This window comes from Trichomycterus rosablanca, chromosome 7 (assembly GCF_030014385.1).
Source record: "Trichomycterus rosablanca isolate fTriRos1 chromosome 7, fTriRos1.hap1, whole genome shotgun sequence".
Lineage (NCBI taxonomy): Eukaryota > Metazoa > Chordata > Actinopteri > Siluriformes > Trichomycteridae > Trichomycterus > Trichomycterus rosablanca.
This window is the reverse complement of record NC_085994.1, coordinates 2596581-2602920: the sequence shown is the minus strand read 5'-3', so window position 1 is coordinate 2602920 and position 6340 is coordinate 2596581.

The following is a 6340-nucleotide window of genomic DNA, read 5'->3' as shown; positions in this document are numbered from 1 at the left end:
TTAGCATGGTGTTCTTAAAAACAAGGTCCACCTAATGCTAATGTGCATTAAAGTAAATAAAAAGATTATTAACGTCACTCAGAGAGAGAGAGAGAGAGAGAGAGAGAGAGAGAGAGAGAGAGAGAGAGAGAGAGAGAGCAGAAGTTTGAGCATTGATGCTTATCTTTATTTTTCCCTGGCTAGGAGAACATGGACGGTTGGATCGTTTTCATGTCAGTGAAGAATAACAGAACATGAACTTTTTATTGAAGAGTGTACACAGAAACCTGATCTGATTATTTATTAGGATTCATTTTGATTGCTTTCAGGCTAAATCTACAGCAGTCAAATTGATAAAAACCAGAATGAGCTGCTCACACTACAAACATGTGGTCTGCATGTGAAAAAGGAGAACATCAGACCCCAAAAAATAATACATCAGATCCCAAAAAAGTAGAACATTAGATCTCAAAATAAGAACATCAGACCCCAAAAAGTAGAACATTAGACCCCAAAAAGTAGAACATTAGACCCCAAAAAGGACATCAGACCACAAAATGAGAACATCAGACCCTAAAAAGGACATCAGACCCCACTAAGAAGGACATCACACTCCAAAAAGGAGATCATCAGACCCTAAAATGAGAACATCAGACCTCAAAATGAGAACATTACACCCCAAAAAAGGACATCAGACCCCAAAAAGGATGACATCAGCCCCCCAAAATGAGAACATCAGACCACACTAAGGAGGGCTTCAGTCACCTAAAAGGGGAACATCAGACCCCAAAAAAGGAGAACATCAGACCCCAAAAAGGGGGACATCAGACCACAAAAAAGAGAATATCAGACCACAAAAAAGAGAATATCAGACCATAAAAAGGAGGGCATCAGACCCCACTAAGGAGGGTATCAGACCCCAAAAAGGAGGACATCAGACCATAAAAAGGACATCAGACCCCAAAAAAGGACATCAGACTCCAATAAGGAGGACATGACAGTGGTTAGTCAGGATCGTGTCTACAGCACACAAAATTAAAACCTTGATATAGTTGTGATGCTATTAATGAACATTCTACACTCACATTTAGAGTCGACTTGTGATACTTTAGTATAAAATCATGAAATTCGTCCAGGTGTTGTGCCGGACTGCAGACAGGCAGATGAAAAAACCTAGGGTCAGTCCACCCTAAAATCGGGCATATCGACACCCTACATCAGACACCCCTTCCATGTAACATATGCAAATAAAAATTTGCCCAAAAGTAAAAAAAAGTGACTCACCCTAGAAGTGAACTCTTCTCATGTTGGCCTGGACAAAATATCATGTCCTCTTGTTTTCAAGACATGACGTGCTAATTACAAATGGGTCTTAGTAAATTTTTTTCCAAAGGCAAAGGTCACTAGGACTGTCCAGTACTACCACAGAGCAATGCTGAAATTTGGAAATAGTACCAGCATGTTTTTTCTTTCAAATGTGATGTGAACAGTCATGCTGAGACCCAGTTTCTTCATCTAGTTTGATTAAACTGGGAGAAACTGGTGTACAGTCTGACATCATGGCGTAGCATGTGCCACAATGACTACATCTGATGCACCGTTGCTGAAAAAAAGCTTAAATACTGCAGCTCACTTTTTCTTCTGATTTGTAAACTGGCAGGATAGTGTCCCTAGTGGTCTGGTGCCCCAGGAACTTGCCAGATCTGCCCTGCCCAAGATCAAGCCCTGCTCCCACCTCGTAATAACAAGTGTAATTTTCCCTGTCTTCATAAATGATGCCCTTGTGCTCAGTGTATACATATGTACATATACATATATATTTTATTTATTCATTTTTTTATTACATTTAGAGTCACATGAGTATCACATCAGTAAAATGTCTGTATCAGCATCACATCAGTATCACATCAATATTATATAATTTAGATCTAACTAAGATTTCTATTGTGATGTAATGTGAGCTATAAACACCCCTAGAGTGTGTTACCGCACCGCACCCAGGGACACGGACAGAACATGATTCCAAACCCAGTCTGATTCCAAACATAAAACTGGTCCAAACCAAGTCTGGCAACATGGCTCCAGAGAAAGAGCAGGTTGCTAACAGAGGAGCTGGCAACTCTGTGATTAGGGAAACCTTGATTAGCGAGGCACCGGTTACTGTGAGTAAAAAACTGACACGTCAGTCATCTGCACCAAAAGTTTGGGACATAGCCTTGTCTCAATGTGGCAATGAGCCATAAGCAACTTGAGCTCCATAAAGAAATGGTTTGTCAAGTTTGTCTGACTTTCCTCCAGTCCCACACCTATGAGATGAACTAGAATGCTGATTGTGAGTCATGCGTCATCGCCGGACGTCAATCCCTGACCTCACTAATGCTCTGATGGCTGAATGGAGGTAAATCCTGCTCTTTCCGAAAACTGGGAAGAAGAAAGCAGCCCAAATTAAGTTCTTTTAGTTTTGGAGGTGACGTCCAGGTTAAAAATCCGTACAGGAACTCGGCATCAGTTTATCAATGACCCGATCTGTATCAGTCCATGTGACGGTAACGATGCCGCCGTGTTGTGGGGTAATTAAGCAGGCAGAAGAGGCAGCTGTGTGGACCCTCTATAAACACAGTAAAGCGATTAGAGGAGCTATAAATAAAGCCACGTCCACAGAGGGACCTTACGGACTGCCCTTCACCCGATCCCTCCCTGAGCGGGATATCGTTTTATCCGGGAGACAGACAGCACAGATTAAAGGAAGAGACAGAGGAGACACACAGGGGAGTGTGTGTGGGAGGGCACTAACACAATTACACACAGAACACACACTCGCAGTCCAAAAAACGCCCAAGAGTTCCCCGCTTATGAAGTGATTGATCACGGGGGCTTTCCAGACCGAGCAGCTGACTCACACTACCAGCAACACCAACACACAGACATTCAGTGGCTGAGTGGATGAGTGTATCATGGTAGTGTGTGTGTGTGTGGTGCTGGTGTGTGTGTGGTGCTAGGATGATTGTATAATGGTAGTGTGTGAAACAGAAATAAATGAACAAATTAAATTACAGTGAGGTTCTCATTTCATCACTTTATCCTAATCAGAGTCGCGGTGAGTATCTGGGGGAAACCCACACAGACACGGGGAGAACATGCAAACTCCACACAAAAAGTACCCGTACTGCTTCACCTGGGAATCGAACCCTGGACCTTTTTGCTCTGAGGTGACAGTGCTACCCACCGAGCCACAATACACAATAAAAATTAAAAAACGAATTAGAACAAACAAAAATAAAAATCACGGGCGGGTACACGAACAAAGATTGGCTTGTTGTTCACACAGGGTGGGAAAGCCAAGCCAGGGTTCCTCATAACTGATGCAGCTATGACCTCTGCTACGAGCTACGAGTTGGGGAATGATGCTGATCAGGGTGTGGCTCTCTGTACACAAAGCTGATCCATATATTAACTCACCTCATGCAGGTGAAAGATGCAGTCGGTACTGCTCATGTGTTGAAGAGGGACGTGTGTCAGTCAGCAGTGAAGGGTTGTATCGGTAGAGGGGAAGCGTAATGCAATCAGGGTAACTGGATACGACTAGATTAGAGGAGAAAATTGGGAGAAAAAAACTGAGATAAAGAAAACACTGAACGTCACTCGAAGTTGGAGATGGAATGAGAGCTGGTACAGAAACCTGCTCCCCTCTGTCAGAAAACTTAAACTGGGAAGGAAGTTTGTCTGCCAGCAGAATACTGATTAAAATCAGCCCTGCAATAAAGTTAAAACAAATAAATAAAATATTAAATAATCTGAACATTGTCTATATATTGTAGAGAGCCACCAAGAGCAAAATAAATTCCATGTTCTTCCTCATGGAACCTGGCAGACTGTGAGGTAGAATGGGACACAATCGCTCAATCATGTTCAAACTCATTTAAAAAATCTAATGTTTGCAATCGCTGCCAATCTGGCTCAGTTTTTCTTTTTAGGGGTCGATGGGGTCAAATGACACACATTCCGGATAGTGACGAGTTTTTATATATAAAATAGAAACGGGTTTTCGACGACGCTGTGCAGCAGGATGTACTGAGAGCTTTCTGCAGGCCCGTGTGTTCAGCAGAACTTTAATGCTCGCTGATCCTTCAGGAGAAAGATGAAAGACTGAGACTGAAATGTGTTTGAAGAACATGATGTATGGCATCGTCGGGCCCCGGAGCCTCACCGCTGTAAAAGTAAACATTTTAATCCTGTTTGCCGATGCTGCGCCCCGAGTGAACGCGCTCCCGTTATTTATAGCTCCTTCTGTATTTATGGAGGTGGCTTTATGAACCCACGTATGTCTGTTTTGTAAAAGTCCCAGGATCCCCGGTGTGTGATCCGGTCGGGGTTTGGGCGAGCGACCAGAGCGCCGGGTTGTGACTCATCTCACTCAGAGTCTCCATTCAGAAAAGAAACTTCTACAAATTCAAAGAAAAAATTGACGCTGGATCGTTTCTTCTACACAGAGCATCTTTTAATCACATCAGCCGTGTTTTTTTTTTTAAATTTATTTTAGATTTATAAATAATTCTAATTCTGATTTTAAAGCTTTTTTTGCTTGTGTTTTTAAAAAGATACAAATATATTTATTAAAAAAAAAAGTTGGGACAGTGGATAAAATGCATATAAAAACAAAAGGCAGTCCACAGTATAGTGAATTTTACAAGAATTTAACTGGACACAGCACAAAGAAGAGACGTTTTATGTTTTACTCCATGTGTTATTGATTTTTGTAAAGATTAACATACAGACAGAATTCCTTTTCCCCCCAGGAAGAAATGTGGAATATTTTCTGATTGGATGCCTGTAGACATTCCATACAGAACTCGCTTTGTGCACAGGTCCACAGTCAAGCTGAAACAGAAGAGGGCCTTCCCCAAACTGCCACAACATTGAAAGCAAATCATTTATTTTCTTTTTTTCTTTTTCTCCAAATTTTTCCCGCAATTTCCCCCCTAATCTAGTCGTATCCAATGATCCTGATTGCGTTACACTTCACCTCTACAGATACAACCCTCCACTGCTGACTGAGGAGCTTCGCAACTGACACACGCCCGCTCCGACACGTGTGCAGTAAAGACTGCCTCTTTTCACCTGCATGTGGATCAGCTTTGTGTATGGAGTGCCACACCCTGATCAGCATTATTCCCCAACCTTGTGCAGGTGCCATCAATAAGCCAGCAGAGGTCGTAATTGCATCAGTAATGAGGAACCCTGGTGAAATTTCAGCTATGTTGTGCTAGAGTATTTTACCGCTGCGACACCTGAGCAGCAATTTGATATTTATTTTTAAAGATTTTTGATGTTTGAACGGATGGACAGACTTCATTTATACCCAAAGGAAAATGTGGGATATTTTCTGATTTGATGTCTGCACACATACCACATACCAAATTAGGAAAGGGCAAATTAAGATTAAGAATGTTAAGAAATATAAAAAAAAAACCAAAGCATCTACAACAGGTGCTGCCTTAATGATTGGTATAAAAGAACCATTAATAAAAGACTTAAGTCATTTAGTAGCAACTTATGAAAGTCGAAAGCCGCTCAGGTGGCACAGCAGTAAAACACGCTAGCACACCAGAGCTGGGATTTCAATACATTACGTCGAATCTCAGCTCTGACGTCCGACTGGGCTGTGCGGCTGCATGAACAACGATTTGCTGTTGTTCATAGGGTTGGATGAGCCGGATAGGGACCTCATAACTGAGCAAATTACGACCTCTGCTGGCTGTTTGATGGCGTCTGCACAGAGTCGAGTCAGTGCACAAAGCTGATCCACATATGAACTCACCTCGTGCAGGTGAAAAGATGCAGTCGACTACTGTACACATGTCAGAGGGGTCTTGCTCTCCTCAATCGGGGCAGGAGTCAGCTCCAGTGGAGAGGAAGCATAATGCAGTTGGGTAAAAATTGAACACGAAAAATGAAATGCAGAAAATGCATTAAAAAATCTCGCTACAGATCTCGCTTTGTGCACAGGACCAAAATAATGCTGGAACAGGAAAGGGCCTTCCCCAAACTGCCACAACATCAAAAGCAAATCATTTGTTTTATTCGATTGATTTTAAACACCTGTTTGCAGTAAGTGTGGCTGAAACACCTGAATTTAATAATCAGAAGGGGTGTCCACATACTTTTGGTCATGTAGTGTACATGTTTATCACACACACGCTCACACACACACACACACACACACACACACGTGCTTTACAGTTAAGGTTAAGTTGGAAAACGCTGGAGGATTTCATGAAAATTCACTTTATTGAATAAATGTGGACAGGAGCGAAATTCAGGACACCAGATTATAAAACCAGTTCACATTTCATTTTAAATT